This window comes from Periplaneta americana, chromosome 2 (genome assembly GCF_040183065.1).
Source record: "Periplaneta americana isolate PAMFEO1 chromosome 2, P.americana_PAMFEO1_priV1, whole genome shotgun sequence".
NCBI lineage: Eukaryota > Metazoa > Arthropoda > Insecta > Blattodea > Blattidae > Periplaneta > Periplaneta americana.
The window spans coordinates 117,984,313-118,000,941 of record NC_091118.1 but is presented as its reverse complement, the minus strand read 5'-3'; the positions used below and the strand labels follow the sequence as shown (position 1 = coordinate 118,000,941).

The 16,629-nt window shown below is 38.6% G+C and overlaps 1 long non-coding RNA gene and 1 other non-coding gene across 2 annotated transcripts in view; both read right to left on the bottom strand.

Moving 5' to 3' along the window:
• LOC138694554 (uncharacterized) overlaps positions 1 to 16,629 on the bottom strand; it is a 512,327-nt gene that overhangs the window by 430,008 nt on the left and 65,690 nt on the right. The window lies entirely within an intron of this gene.
• TRNAP-CGG (transfer RNA proline (anticodon CGG)) lies at positions 8,192 to 8,264 on the bottom strand. The gene has a single exon. It is a non-coding gene; the product is annotated as a tRNA-Pro (tRNA).

The following is a 16,629-nucleotide window of genomic DNA, read 5'->3' as shown; positions in this document are numbered from 1 at the left end:
ACAGGATATGCAGCCACCAATGTGTGTGTGTGTGTGTGTATGTGTTTTTGTTGGTAGGAAAGGGACTATCGAGATTGAATTCCTCGTATTTTTTTCTCTAGTTGCAGAAAGATCAAATGCAATGTTTGATAAGATGATATATAATCGCAGGACATGCAGGACGGTTAAGGACATGCAGTTTTGAATACTATGTAGAATGATTTTGAAAATTTGGAGTAAAAACATAGATTTCACTATGAATCGTCCTGGATAATAAACATCCCAATTAGTCGAGAGTTTACTGCAGGCGTAAACTTCAGAGACTCCTAGAAGTACTAAATAATATAATCTAAGCTAACTTATCTTGCTGTCGAGGTTCCATACGTTTTTATTAATTTTTCTTTTCCCTCTTCCAAAATGAAACTGTAGCCAGCAATACCTTACTTGAAGTAGTTATTTTTGTTTATTAGCTATTATTTTAGCCGCAATTTAATTACTTAAATTTTTTAAGGTTTAAACCATATATTTAGAATATTTCGGGACCTGAATGAAGACAAAAGGCTTTCCCTGGCTTTTACATATAGGGACACAACAAAAATTTGACATTTTGAGTTGTTTTTAAGAGTATTTAATGTACTAATACACTACGTAAATCCTCTATGTTTATATACCGGAAAACAAATGCACACGAAAAGCGCATCCCTCAAGGTACAAGCGTGCTATCTGTTGGTGCTAGTTCAGGATATGATATCCCTAGTGCTGAACTGCTTCCAGAGGATAGGTGACAACTTCCTTGGACGGATCCTCCTTATGGACGAAACGAGGCACGCTTGAAGCAGCAATCAATTGAGTGGAAGCATCTAGGCTCTTCTCATCAAAGGATAGTGCGTTCTGCACAAGGCGGTGTGAAGGTTCATTGTAGCGTATGGCATATATGGGACAGTACTGCACCATGCTGTACCACCTTCTGGAAACGATCCCTATTATCCTTCATGACAATGCGTGAAGGATCTTCTGCGCCGTTGACAATGGAAAGTACTGGAACACCCACCATTCTCACCTGATATGATGTACCTCTGAAAAACCAAAAAATTCTGAATATGTTGCTTATCTGAAGACTTGTTTACTTCTACGGAACGGCACGAGCTTCTTCAGATTGAAGACTTTTTTCCATATAGTGAATGTTGTAAATGTTTGCTATAAAAATGGAAAATGTTCTTCGGAGTAATGAAACATTCTTTATAGACTGTATATTCTATACTGTTTCCGAACAATATACACTTTCAACGTTCCAGAGTTCTATCGGCATTTTCCTGTTGTTCAGAAAGTGCTCTACGAACTTGTGGGATGGAATGGAATCTCGTCGAGGGTATGTGTGTTTTGCCCGTTTTCAATATTATTTCCTTCTCTGCCTTTTTTGACGGACTCCAGCGTCATGCTAATCTCATTTCGTCTCATTTCGCTGTAGCTTCGTCATGTGAAGCAAACTATGCAAAACCTACGAAAACTGTGTAAAATTCTATGAACTACCTTCCCATAATTTGTAGTATTTTCGAGAACTTCAGACTAAATAGGTTTCGTAAATACTGCGTAAGTTGGAAGCGCTTTCTTACGAAATTACAGACTTAAGTTTAAAGTCCCTACACCATTAGCTTAGTTGCTATACGAGGGCAGGACCCGGGAAGAGATTCGTACACTTAGGCACGCTTTGGCCCTTTGTATGCCCTTACATGCGATGATTGTCCAAATCCGACATGTGGCCTGGGTGGCATTCTTGTATCCGATGCTGAGAGGTGGGCAATCCTGTCTCAGCCTCTTACAGAGCCGGGTCCCATCCACACACGAGTAGTCCGAAAAGTCCCAGGATTCCGAGGCTCGAATCCTTCCTCTATCTGCGACGAAAATCCGTACTGCTGCTGCTGCTGCTGCTACTGCTACTGCTACTGCTACTGCTACTGCTACTGCTACTGCTACTGCTACTACTACTACTACTACTACTACTACTACTACTACTACTACTACTACAAAACTTTATCCCAGTCCATTTTTACTATTTCCAACAATAGATCAAACGAGGGGACGTGGAGAGTGTTGGAATGATAAAGGGAGACGGGAATATCCCGAGAAAACCTATCTGCAACTTCTGTTTTGTCCACCAAAAATCCCATCACGACTTGGTCGGGGATCTAACCCGGGTCGCCTGAATGGAAGACTAGCTTGTTAGCACTTGAGCTACAGACGCGGCATTTCTACGTCATAGTGTTAGCGTAGCATACCAAGCGTTGCGAGTCATTTGTATTCGTACGGTAGAATGGAGCGGTTCAGATGAGTACATGGACATTCACTTTGCCTACCTACTGCTAGGGGGAATAGTAGGGAAGCTCAAAGGATTTATTTTGAACTTCATCCTGACAGTGATAGTCTGGATCATAAAACATTTATTTCTGTCCACAATCGTCTTCGAAATACTAGTACATTCCATGTCAAAGGTACGATACAGAAAGTTCAGGATCAGAGTTTGCTGCAGAACTTTACGCGGACGTTTCACAACGATTCGAAGATAACCCTCAACCGGTACCCGTGCATTTGTTCAACTACATGTAATCACGGTATCGAGTGGAATGTGTTGTAGCGTTGGCAGACGATTCGTAGTAGTAGATACCAGCACAGGAGCAGTAGTGGTAGTGGTAGTGGTAACAGGACGACGATGACAATAACAGTAGCCGGGCAGTAGCGACGAAGATGGCGGCAGTAGTGACGGCGATGAGAGCAGTAGGGATGGCGATGACAGCAGTAGTTACGGTAATGACAGCAGTAGTTACGGTAATGACGGCAGTAGTGACGAAGATGACGGCAGTAGTGACGAAGATGACGGCAGTAGTGACGAAGATGGCTGCAGCAGTGACGGCGATGAGAGCAGTAGGGATGGCGATGACAGCAGTAGTTACGGTAATGACAGCAGTAGTTACGGTAATGACGGCAGTAGTGACGAAGATGACGGCAGTAGTGACGAAGATGACGGCAGTAGTGACGAAGATGGCGGCAGTAGTGACGGCGATGAGAGCAGTAGGGATGGCGATGACAGCAGTAGTTACGGTAATGACAGCAGTAGTTACGGTAATGATGGCAGTAGTGACGAAGATGACGGCAGTAGTGACGAAGATGACGGCAGTAGTGACGAAGATGGCTGCAGCAGTGACGGCGATGAGAGCAGTAGGGACGGCGATGACAGCAGTAGTTAAAATAATGACGGCAGTAGTTACAGTAATGACAGAAATATTACGGTAATGACGGCAGCAGTGACGGAGATGACGCCAGTAGTGACGGAGATGTCGGCAGCTGTTACGGCGATAATCGCAGTAGTTACGGCAATGACGGTAGTTCTTACAGCAATGACGGCAGTAGTGACAGGGATGACGGCAGCAGTGACGGCGATTACGGCAGTAGTGAAGAAGATGACGGCACTAGTGGCGGCGATAACAGAAGTAGTAACGGCGTTGACAGCAGTAGTGACGGCGATAACAGCAATAGTGACGGCGACGATAGTAGTAATGTCAGCGACAACAGTAGCAATGACAGCGACGACAGTAGTGACAGCGATGACAGTAGTAATGACAGCGACGACAGTAGTAATGACAGCGATGAGAGTAGTAGTGACGGCGATGACAGTAGTAGTGAAAGTGTGATAGTTGTGATGACGGTACGGTAATATTGTTTGTATGTTTTTTTTTGTACCGAGTGATAACTTACATTTCATTACAAATGAGCCATGAACGTACGTGTATAAGAAGAGCTGTGCAAATAGAAGCGCACTCTGTCACACTCGAGGAGCTGATGCTGTTTACATTCAATTTCTCTCTGCATGTGTGTTGGATCTCTACTTATCCGACCAATCTCCACGTACAACAGAACTTTGCAATCGGTAGTCAAGGGTTCTTTACTCTTCTTCACCTTAATCAAATAATGTCTGTGCAATACGAGATTCCGTTGCAGAATCAAACTGTCATGAATGCTGTACGAAAAGTGATATGGAATTCATTTATTGCAGTGTGATGGTTATTTTGCTATAAAAACCACAGAGGATAGATTGAAAAATCCCACATCGCATTCGTGTATTAATGTTGCATCTCTGGATGACGTATATGCTCTGGATTAAATTCTACCTAATTTTTCTTCAACTACTGGTAGTTTCATCTTCATTAATTAACCTCCACGAGTATTTAGAGTTTTCTTCTAGGAGCAATGCGCTGAACTACACGTGGGCACCTTGTGAGGTGATACACACGTTACACTATACAGCATTAAATAAATATTACTGATGAGAAAGAAGAGAAGTGATTACCCCGCTGAAATCTAATCAAAACGCTTTCCTTATTCACCAAAGGTTCTATCTGCACTAACTAGGAATTAAATCCGATTCTCCGACTTAAAATCCAACTAACCGTTCGACTAATAGTAAGCCGACAAGGAAACTCAATGTAGAATATAACGTACATAATTAAACCTGAAAGCCAATATTTAAAAATTCTGGCAACAAGAATTTACAAGATGATGTTGATTACTTACAAAATGCTAATGATGCAAGAAAAATACTGTCTTTTTTGGAAGAATTCTATCCGAACTTTAAGCAAGTTGTTCACCATTAACTCTTCCCAAAGTTACTAAACTATAAGTAATTTTGAGAAGAGGATAATTCGAATATGAATATAAACTTAACACGGTATAAGATTACTTTTTTTTTAATTGAATTGAAAGAGGAGAAGTGCGAAGAGAAACTTAAAAAGGTACGCAAAACGCGTCCTCGCAAAGAATTCAGGGCTGAAAGAAACTGAATATGTGAGCTCCAAGCCTGTTGGCCACTTGTCTCACTCTACTGAGCTCTAGAAAATTTTGAAGAGGGAAAGCCAAAAAATGGACGTAACCTTTTAGGTACCACATACGCGAGGGAAGGGAAATGTGATCAAGCTGGACATTGAAAGGAACTTTGTCATTTCGCAGTGCAGGTAGAGTCGAGAAGACTCTTTGTTTGCTCTTCGCATGGCAGGAGTAAGCTTGCACATTGAAAGGAATTTTGCCATTTCGCAGCGCAAGTGGAGTCGAGAAGACTCAGTCGTCTGTTATTCGATGACTAAGGCAGGTAAAGGCCGTCGGAAGAAACGCCGCGAATTTTAAATCTGGAAATTGAAAGATTCTCTGTCCTTTCGCAATCCGACTAGACGAGTGACCTCACCCATGTAACGGGTATTTTATAGATTTTAAACTAGGGCATTTACTCGTTTTGTTAGAAATTGGGGAACTTTATAGGGAAGGGCATATAGGTCCGTAGCTCATTTCTCTTAGGGCTCATCCTGATATTTCTCTTAGCGCCTAAGGAAAACCACGGAAATACCTTAGGCAGGATGAGTTGCCTCAATATAAGAGACTAGCCAATTGGCTCTTCGGTAGAGAGTCGATTGATTTATGACTTGAGTCTTGTTGAATCGTCTCAATATAGAGACCAGCCAATTGGATCTATGGTGACTCAATTAGGATGAGAGAGGCGAGAGGGCATAGATATAAAATAATAATTAAAATTAGAGTAATTATAGGATCATGGGGAATATAAGATTACTGAAAACACCTAAAGGTTGTTTCAGAAGTTAGGAGTTAGTTTTTGGGTATACCTACTTGAAATGGCTATCATATAAATGTATGTTTTTCTTCATGACTTTTAAACCAAAAAAGTAAGAATATCTACAGCAGCGATGATTTGCAGATTAAATTATAAGTGTATTAGCAATCTTTTAATATTCGTGTTTCCTCTGCCTACTATCCTATAAATTCAGTAAACTAACTTGTGTTGGGTAAGCCCATGGTCCAGACAACATAGGGGTCTTCTCTGAATACTCCGGTTTCTCTGTGATATCCCAATAATTCTCCATCTCCAACATCTTTCATTCAGTACGAGTGCAATTTAAACCCATAGCCTGTGGTGCATTCTGGATAGTATCTGACGAACTAAATGGTCTACGCATCTCGGCACTAGCGACATGTACGAGCCGTGCTCGTAGAATCGGGGTGAACAATCGTAAGTTAAGGGCCCCGCCACTGCAAAAAGAAAGTATCCTCTTCATATTTATGTCGACGTGACAATAAAACATGGGTCATGTTATATGAAAGTGAATTTGTTGAACTGTTGTTCTTAAAGTTACAAGTAGAGAAAATCATATAAAATAATAAAATAAAAATAACTTACATTTCTAGTTCAGGGTTCTGTAACACAATAACAGCTAAATTAACAAACATTGAATTTGCTAATGCTCCTTATTTTTAAAGAAAAAAGATCAATTACAAATTATTGTTTAGAGAGGCAATACAAAGTTTCAGTTACTGTAATATCTGTGTTTTCATTTTTCTCTTTTTATTTTTATTTATTTATTTATTTATTTTTGCTATTTAATTAAATACTTATTTTAAAATTTTGTGGATGCCCTCTGAGCAAGAGTATGTACTCTTTCTGGGGTGCTAGAGTGATTTTTATGTAATAAAAACAATATGACGTATCTTTATTCTAGCAATAAAAATTATTATTATTATTATTATTATTATTATTATTATTATTATTACTCCTTTAACGTTTTTCTTACATAACAATTCGAAGTCAGAGACCTGCTACTCACGATAGGGAGATTTGTGAAGCACAATTCAGTATGGAAAATAAGAAGAAACAGTGTTGTAATTTGAGAATAACAAGACAGCAACTGAATGTTACGAACGTAGCATATTATGCTCCCTCATTATGAGTTTCATGCGTTTCCCAATAAATGAGTTATTTTTATTATATTGTTAACACCATCAAGAGTTTATTTTCTGTAACTATTATTCAATAGGAGTGCCTACAAAATTAAACCTTTGCAGCATAATGTTTGTGCAGAAGAACCATAGTTTTCTCTTTTTCTCTAAATAATATCAAAATCCCTGCTATGGCATAGTGGTCGCTCAGAGTGACCATTACTTTTTTTCTAATTGTGTGTAGAGTTAAAATTAAAAAAAAAAAATCGAACCGTTGTTATGATCCATGATATGACAAACATAAAAAATTATATTTTGTTTTCATTTTTTGGCTTACTGTGCTGCAAAGTGTTAAAATAATTTATTTTATTACACGTCGCATTTTATTGTCTTTTACAGCCATCACCTTCGACGGGGTTTGAATTTACGAACGTCGGACACTATGCTTAGCAAGACTCCATGCAGTGAAGCCGTACTGTATTTGCTCTAGTATGAACTTCTGTAATTCTGACCTGCTATGTATTTAAAAAAATTGCCAGCACAGATATTTTATGTTCCATTCCATACCTAGTTTTATGTCGACAAGGACGATAATAGCTTCACAATATCCATTAATCAATCAATCTCTCTGGAGACTGGACATGGCGAAACGGGGTCTTCGCAAATCAGCAAAGTAATTAGGGCGTAATAGCAGATTCTGTTATGTGTAGCTTCTGTGTCACGAAATAACGCAAATGAAACATGGACTCCCAAGTTTAAATAGATCACGACGCTGAAAAACTTAGCTGATTATATATTACAGATACTTATATACAATACTTCAGTGGAAGATACTCGTATAGGCCATGATATCATCATCATCATTATCATCGTCTCATCATCGGTTTGATTCATAAGCCTTTACCGAACTCATGAAGTTCCGACATTTTCACGTTGTTTTGGCCTTGTAATATCTCTCTTTCCAACAAGTATAGTTTTTTAGTAGGCTATTTTATGATGTTGAATCAACATCTTAGGTTATTTAGCGTCTGAATGAGATGAAGGTGATAATGCCAGCGAAATGAGTCCGGGGTCCAGCACCGATAGTTACCCAGCACTTGCTCATATTGGGTTGAGGGAAAACTCCGAAAAAAACCTCAACCAGGTAAATTGCCCCGATCGGGATTCGAACTCGAGCCACCTGATTTCGCCACCTGACGCGCTAACCGTTACTCCAAAGGTGTGGATTATTTTAGAAATAATATTAGTAGTCATACATTAATGTATTCATTCCATTTGTTTCTGTATTCCTTTTATTAATTTTAAAATGCTTAGTCATTTACGGAAATCTTAGTTTCACATCTCCTGTGTCCTGGTAGTATGTATTTCGGATTAGCTCCAATTTTTCTGTGAAGCTCTATTGTCTCCATTTTTTAAATTAATATTAGAGGAGAAAAATTCTCTCCGGCGCCGGGGATCGAACCCGGGTCCTTGGTCCTCCGCACCAAGCGCTCTCACCATTGAGCTACGCCGAAGTCCAATCCACAGCACCGGATCGAACTCCTCTCCTCCAGTGTTTTTCCCTTTGTGGCCTAACTCCAAGTTGGGCATGTATGTTGACATTTTATTAAGTCAACTGCAATTATAAAAGGAGCGTACTCAGCTGAGTGACTTGATGGCCGGGGTTCCGCAGTAATGTGTACAGAAATATGCACTGTTGCTAGAAGGATTTACTAAAGATTATTAATTTTTTGGTCCTACAGTATACATTTGTTATGGTAACAATATTTATCCTCTAATATTAATTGTTACCATAACAAATATATTCCGTAAGACCAAAAAAAAATAATAATCTTTAGTAAATTCCATTTTTTTTCTATGAAGCTCTAGAATTCAGAAGTGCCAGCATAAAATAGTAAGGATATCGCCATACCTTTACATTCCTTCAAATATTAAGTTTCATTTTTTGTTTAAAGAGCACTTTACATTGAAATACATAGACAATTTAATTTATTCATCTAGATATATACTGTACAAGCTAAGCGGTAAGAGGTGGAGTGTGACTGGTCTACGTAGGGAAGCGTGCGTGCACCTGTCCGTACTCCGGCGTATGACCACTTGCCGCCCAACAACCGATTCTGTTATGTAGAGGTTGCAGTGGGACCGGTCTGCATTGGAACTCTCTGTATATTATGCTTATTTCTTATACACGCCGATATAAACTGCTTAATTTTTAATTTTCTATGAAGAATAATTTTTTTCATATTCTATTTTAATTATTTCTACACGAGACGTAATAAAATGAAACCCGTTTGTTTCATCTCATAATTTAATCTGTAGCGAACTACAACTTACTTGCGACAGATATTAATTCTTAGACGTTCTCTTTGCCATGAGGTCAAACCTAATGATGTATAGAAAATTTAAGTCACGTCTAAGATGACGACATGACGAAAAATCTGTTTATAGTGGACCAATAAGCGTTAATTAGGTTTCTCGGTGAAGATACTGCCTACCTGTGAAAATTCGTTGAAATGTGGTGAGCACCACGTTTTGGTTGTTTTCGGTGGTCTAATATGGTTAGTTAGTGGGAGTTTAAAAAGGGCGCGTCAGCTACTCTGGCTATTTGCGCCTTTATCTAAAATTCTTCAAAAAACAAAAACAAACAATACAATAAACTGAAAGCTAACACGAAACTAAAACACGTTGTCACAGTAAAAACGAGGTACACAATTGCAGTATTCACAAGGTGATTCTTAAGAACGGTCTAATATGTAAGTGCTAGCTGTACTGTTTTTAGATTATTTTTGTCTTTGTTGGTATGATTTGTAATTCCTTACTTTACTGGTTTTATTTCTTTTGAATTGAGAGGTAAGATTTCCTGATGCTGCATGCCTTTAATCTCAGGCAAAAATAGACAGCTACAGAATAACAAAATCGTAAACACAAGAGACTATAATCAGGAAAACGTTCTATAAACGGAACTTTCAAGTGATTTCCCGACAACTATAGGAGTATTTTGAACAAAGAAAAGTAAATCAACTTAGAATGTCAAACGATGATGGTAGCAGTGTCAAGATAACAACGGTTGGTGAGAAAGATTGAAAGTCGAATTTCTTTCTTGCAAAGATATCTATACACAGAATAATACATTACAAATTTTAACTTTATGGCGTGCGTAATAGTAATAATAATAATAATAATAGTAATAATAATAATAATAATAATAATAATAATAATAATAATAGACTAATAATAATAATAATAATACATTTATTTACTCTGATGGTGTGTTCAGGCCATCAGTCCTTCATTCTCTTCCACACCACCAGAAATATATGTAAGGGAAGTCGGGGGAATATGGGCACCTTAGTTCTATTTCGGGTGCAATATCTCTCGGTTTTTCTAATATAATTAATTTTACAGCTGGGATGTTTCTTAACAATTTAGCCATATTATATAAGAATCCTGACTGCTTACTCCTAAACGTATACAAGTACAACTGTAAAATGCAAGTTAATGTGTTTTGCTCATATTCCCCCGAGTGTGGGGGTAAAATGGGCATTAATGATGTGAATCACAGACAACTGAAAGAAGTCAAAAAACACTTAAAATACTTTCAAAATATAACTGCATTGAGTATATTATATATTGCATATGCAATTTGTGATGGTTATTGCGTAACGCCTTTGGCAGATGATGTGACTCTTTGGCGATGAATGACGTTTGGAGATTCTAAGACATTTGAATCAGTGGAAGGAATTTTATGAATTGTAGGTTTGTCACCTGATGCTAGAGTGCCAATGTAAGCATAATCAAGAATGTCACTCATTTGCAGTGGAAAAGGGCCTGAAGCTCGGCAGCATTTATAGCCCAACAAACATTGACACATCTGTTCCATGCTTCTTTGACAATGGAAGCAAACTCGATCTTCGCAAAGGGTCTCCTATGTTGCCTGAAGAAATCTGTAGCACCATTGTTGTAAGCTTTCTTCAGAGGACCAAACAGACCCTTATCTGCTGATTGAAGTCAGGCTGTGGTGTGTGGAGGAAGACAAAACATGCATAATCCGTTTTCTACTGCAAAGTTAAGAGTGTCAGGATTACAACTATTTGAATCACGTCCATCTACTATCAAAATTGCAGGTGCATGCTTACTGATGTTGGAATAAACAACAAAGTTCTTGAACATTGAGAAAAATATACGAGTATGATCGTTAAATTTCGAGATTGTGTCTGCTGTGGGCGAAGGGATCACGTGATTGACACGCGTGCGCAGCAGTGACACTAGACGACCTTGAAGAGACGCGACACAAAGTTTCGAAGCCCTATCTTCATTGAGACCTGTGTTACACAAGGTTTTGTTAGCACGTGCATCCGCGCATTTTCGAAATCACAATGTACTCGAAACTGGAGCAGAGAGCCAACGTCAAATTCTTTGGAAAATCGGCAACCTTAACCCATGGAATGTTGAAGCAAGTCTATGGGAATGAAGCAGTGAGTCAGGCGAGATGTTTGAGTGGCATTCGCGTTTCAGAAATGGCAGAAAATCGCTGAAGGACGACAAGAGGCCAGGTCGACCACACACGTGCAACACTGCCGAAAATGTCGAGAAAATTCGACAAATTGTGTATACTGATCCTCACGTACATTTGGAATATGAACGACCACAACTCTGGACGAAGAACAAATGGATGCTCCATGACGACACTGCGCCAGCTAACAGAGCTCTCGCAACACTCCATTTTTTTTTTCACTCGTAATAAGATGGTTGTCGTTCCTCCCCCCGTGTTCACCAGATTTGATCACCTGCGACCTTTTTTTTTTTTGTTTCCGAAGTTGAAATTCAAGCTAAAGGGTCGCCGTTTTGGCACTGTGAAGGAGATCCAACGCGAATCGTAAAAGGTGCTTGACATGCTTCAAGAACGCGACTTCCAGGAGGCATTACAAAAATGGCAGACACATTGGGATCAGTGTATAGCTGCCCAAGTGGACTACCTTGAAGGGAATGGTAGCCAAATTTAAATGAGGTAATTTTATTTCCACTTATGGGATAGGTCTCGGAATTTAATGATCACACCTCATATTTCCGTTAATGTAGGCAGACTGCTTGTTGAAGTACACCTTACTGACAGCAGGCAGCTGTTCTTTCAGTCACTATTGTCCTCACTCCTTTTATAATGATACTTGGAGGAAAGTAGTTGTTTGCTGCATTGAAGCAGGCCAAAGGGGTAATGGTTTCTCACTTTTCTTTAGAGTAAATGCAATGCACCACTTTGTGTTCTTTGAGTGCAATGACATTTTTCGCTCTTGTAATCATTTGTAGGCCATTTTCATCAAGATTAAGAGTCATTTTATAAAGTGTAATGCTTGCCCATATTCCCCCGAACATTAGCGCCCATATTATCCCGACATGTAGGATTTACTTTCAACAGTTGGCAGTACCGTAAACTATTCACAAAACAATGTCTGACGCAATAGAACAGCAGTTCAAGATGTGTATTCTGTATGTATACTATTAGATTTAAATTATTTTCTGAAGTTCATGTGTAATCTATTGCATATAACATATCTAAAATAAGCATTGTGAAATTTTAGTATACTTGGAAGTCAATACTCACGTTTTAGATGGCTATTTTAACAATTATATGAGACAATACTGCATAGCGCGCTTCCCACAGCAACCATTACGATACTCTCACTTTATACTAACCGTTATTAGCGAAGAAACATAATTCGTTGCAACAGTTTCGATATGAAAACGTAATATTGCCCATATTCCCCCGAATTCCCCTACATACAGCGAAAAAACAAATTAATAGCATTCATTCAAACATAATAAGAACGATTACAATTATTACAGTAACACGAAACAAAAAAGATAATGCAAAAACATTAAAAATTTTAAATTTGTATACTATAAAAGAAAGCTGAAGATCTATATTAATATTATTAATATAAGTAACTAAACGTGTAAACAAGAAATACAATCTATTAGTGATCAGACAAAGGGTGTAATCGACACATCTAGTAACAATAATAAGTAGCGTACTAACGGGTGATGGGTAGTTGCAACCTATATGTGTGTCGTGGTGAACAAACAGTTATTTCATAGTGTTCCTACATAATCTGTTGTGTACATGTGCCGTTCTTGCAACTACACACAAACTTATGCTCCAGCATTCAGTTAACTTGCATGCACAGTGTTCCCCTCAATCTGCTATGTCTGATAATAATAAATAATAGTGATAATGATGATGATAATAAAACAATGTCTTATTTTGTCTGTATTTGCTGCATAATTTTCACTAAGATACTTAACAGTAAATAGCCGCAAATGACTGCCGTTAAGTAGGCCTATATCAAAGTGTTCATATTAATATCCGTCAGATTTTTATTACAAAGTAAGAACATTCCATTCCGTTGTTGTGGGGGACTTGTGTTTCTCATATTTTCTGTTCACAGATACTACAGACTCTACTGTCTCCTTTAAGCCACGCTACTTTGAGTCGACCACCTGAACCAGCCGTCGTGGTAGAGTCACTGAAGATAAAGAGGCAATCTTCGAAACATGTCTGAATTTTATCAATTTTAATAATTTATTTTATTTTTAAAAGTGTTCATACAACTGTGTTATATATATTGTATTTCTCTCATCTAACCCATGAACACTGTTTAATTGACCTTATATGTGAGATTTGAATTAGTCATAGAGTTATGGTGACGTGTGCAATTCGTGAAACCTCCATGGAGGGGGTAGTCAATGTTTTAGACGAATCAGACACAGAAACAAGTGACGTTGAGGACAACATTGTAAAAGTTGGTTTGTCTGATTCTGAAGTTGAAAATGAGTATATGCACAATGTATCAGTTAGTGGGGAAACCTGTACATCAAAATAATATGTTATACAACCTTCAGCTCGATCCTCACGCCAACCTATGCAGAATATTGTAATCAAATGGAATTTCGTAGACAGAGGAAAGTAAATAGGAAAGAAAATTCTATGACAGAAGCAGTACAGCTGTTCCTTACACCATAATATATTATATTATAATATCATGAACCTGAAAAAAGTCCACTCCAATAAAGAAGCTTCTCGTCTAGGTACAGCACACACTGATGAAACTGAGTTGTTTTGCTACATTGGTTTGTTGTTGATAATGGGCGTAAACCACGAAACTGCTGTACCAATCCAAGATCTGTAGTTCCTGCAAGGTCAACAAATCTATTTCGGAGCAATGAGTCGAACACGGTTCTTTGAACTAACAAGAATTCTTAGATTTGACGACAAGAACATAAGGGAATTACGCAGCCAGAATGAGAAGTTTGCACCACCGAGGGAATTATTTCAAAGCCTCAATGAGATTTTTCCCAAGTATTACGTTACTAGTTCTCATAATTACGAAAGTCACTCCCAAAGTATTGCACAACATTTTTTTTTCCAATTCATTTTTTATTCTACACCTTTTCAATTTATGGGCATCATAGATACATCCTTCGCGCTTGTATTCAAATTTAGTTTAAGTCGTTCCCGTGAGTAGCGCCATCATAGCACTCCTTCAAGATGGCTGCTGTACTTGACATTCGTCAGAAGCAACGTGCTGTTATCGAGTTCCTGTGCTGTGAGAACGAGACAGTGGGAAACATTCACAAGAGGCTGAAAAAAGATGCATGGAGATGCAGCTATCGATCGCAGTACGGTTAGTCGGTGGAAAAGCAGATTATCTGGTGAAAAGGGGCACGCCAATATTCGGGATACTCTCACAGCGGCAGACCCTGCACTGCACGAAGTCCTGACAATGTGCAGCGAGTTAACAACATGGTTGTGGTGACAAAGGCGTAACAGTGAAATAATTGTCACTCCAAGTTGGAATAGGAGAAGCAAGTGTGTGCAGAATTGAAACACTTGTGGTAAAAAAAAAAGGGTTTGTGTCAGGTGGGTTTCGAGGATGTTGACAGAAGCCCACAAATGAACCCGAAGAACAATGTTTAGCGAACTTTTGCACCAGTGTGAGAATGGTGGACGTTACTTTCTTGCAAGAATTGTGACAGGAGATGAAACATGGTTCCACCATTTTGAACCGGAGACAAAGAGGCAGACAATGGAGTGGTATCATGCAAATTCAGCAAAGAAAATAAATTCAAAACTGCGCCTTTGGCAGGAAAAGTTATGGCTACTGTGTTTTTCGATTCAGAAGGACTCTTGCTTGTGGAGATCATGTCACACGGAACCACCATTAATTCTGACGCGTATGTGGCAACTCACAAGAAACTTCAAGCCCGACCGAGTCGTGTTCGACGACATCGGGAGAAGCAGGATGTTCTGCTATTGCACGACAACGCACGGCCACATGTCAGTCACAAGACCACAGACCAGATCAGAAAACTTGGATGGACAACACTGAAACATCCGCCTTACAGTCCTGATCTGGAACCATGCGATTACCATCTCTTTGGTAAACTGAAAGAATCCCTTCGCAGGACGAGGTTTGAAGATAACTCCCTCGTGCACGATGCTAAAGAGTGGCTCAGACGTGTTGGTCCAGACTTTTACCTTGCAGGTATACAGGCCCTCGTTCCAAGGTGGTGTAAGGAAGTTAAAAGGGACGGGGATTATGTGTAAAAGTGACTTTTTGTTCCTAAAGGATGTATCTACATTCTGTAAAAATAGCAAAGCTGTAGGATAAAAATGTAATTTTTAAATAAATGTTGTGCATTACTTTCGAAGTGACCCTCCCATAATATGAATACTGAGTCTTGTATGTAATGTTTATAGTTTTAATTGATAAATATAAAAACAAAGTAGCATAATTTGGAATAACAAAATATTTTTTGTGGGCCTGTGAGGCCCAGCGTTGGTAATGCACGTTACAGATTATGGGTTGGTATTGCTAGGGTTAATAAAATCGCAAGAGCCGCCTATGTGCATACGATTAATAATATCCATTCAAACTACAATAATTATACAATAATCTGTGAGAACACCGAAAGCCATGTAATAATAATAAAGTTCGATTAGAATTAAGTATTAAATAGTACCTGCCGACGAATCAACGGAGGTCGTCAGACTCTTTGCACAGATACAGTAGTATGCAGCCTGTGTGCCAGGGGTTTGTCATGTTGCCGTAAAAGACGTGCGAATCGCTGTGTGCAAGCAACAGGAGGAATATTATTTCAGATTTGTTTCCGTAGGATTTTTCCCCTACCAGAATGGATTATGCAACATACTGCATAAATTATTGTGATCCTGAGAACGTATTATTTTTCATGTTCTCGGAAATAAACTTTTCACATCCTTCACATCAAGAAGTTGTTTTTGGCATGTCGTTTATCAGTTCGTCTGTGTGTAATGTATTCATATTGAATTAAATCATTACCAAAAACAAAAAGCAACAATGTGATGATATGTTTCGAATAGAGTCCTTCAAAACCGGTTTTCAATCATTTTTATTACACAGCAATACTGAGCGCCTAGCGGTGTACGCAGTATGCAAAGCTCTTCCACCACGCGGACTGCCCTATTATTCGGTTTACAGAAGGCTCGATTTGTTTCACTGTCTTTGTGGGAGGACGGCTGCGGCTTTTGGATATAAAAGGCAGATCACGTCATTGAGCCATCCAAATATTACAGTTATCTATCTATCTTCAATAGCAACAACTTACAACGTAAAATTACATCCATCAGGAATTATAATATTCTTTCTTAAAACTGACATTCTATCTGCTTAGAAATGACTTCTTAATAAAATAATAATGCATGTGTAATTACAGTAGTATGGCACGCCAATATTCGGGATACTCTCACTGCGGCTAAATTTAACTAAATTACACTCAGAACTTCTAACATGTAACCCACTAACATACAACAAGAAAATTAGAAACGTGTTAATATCTTCAATT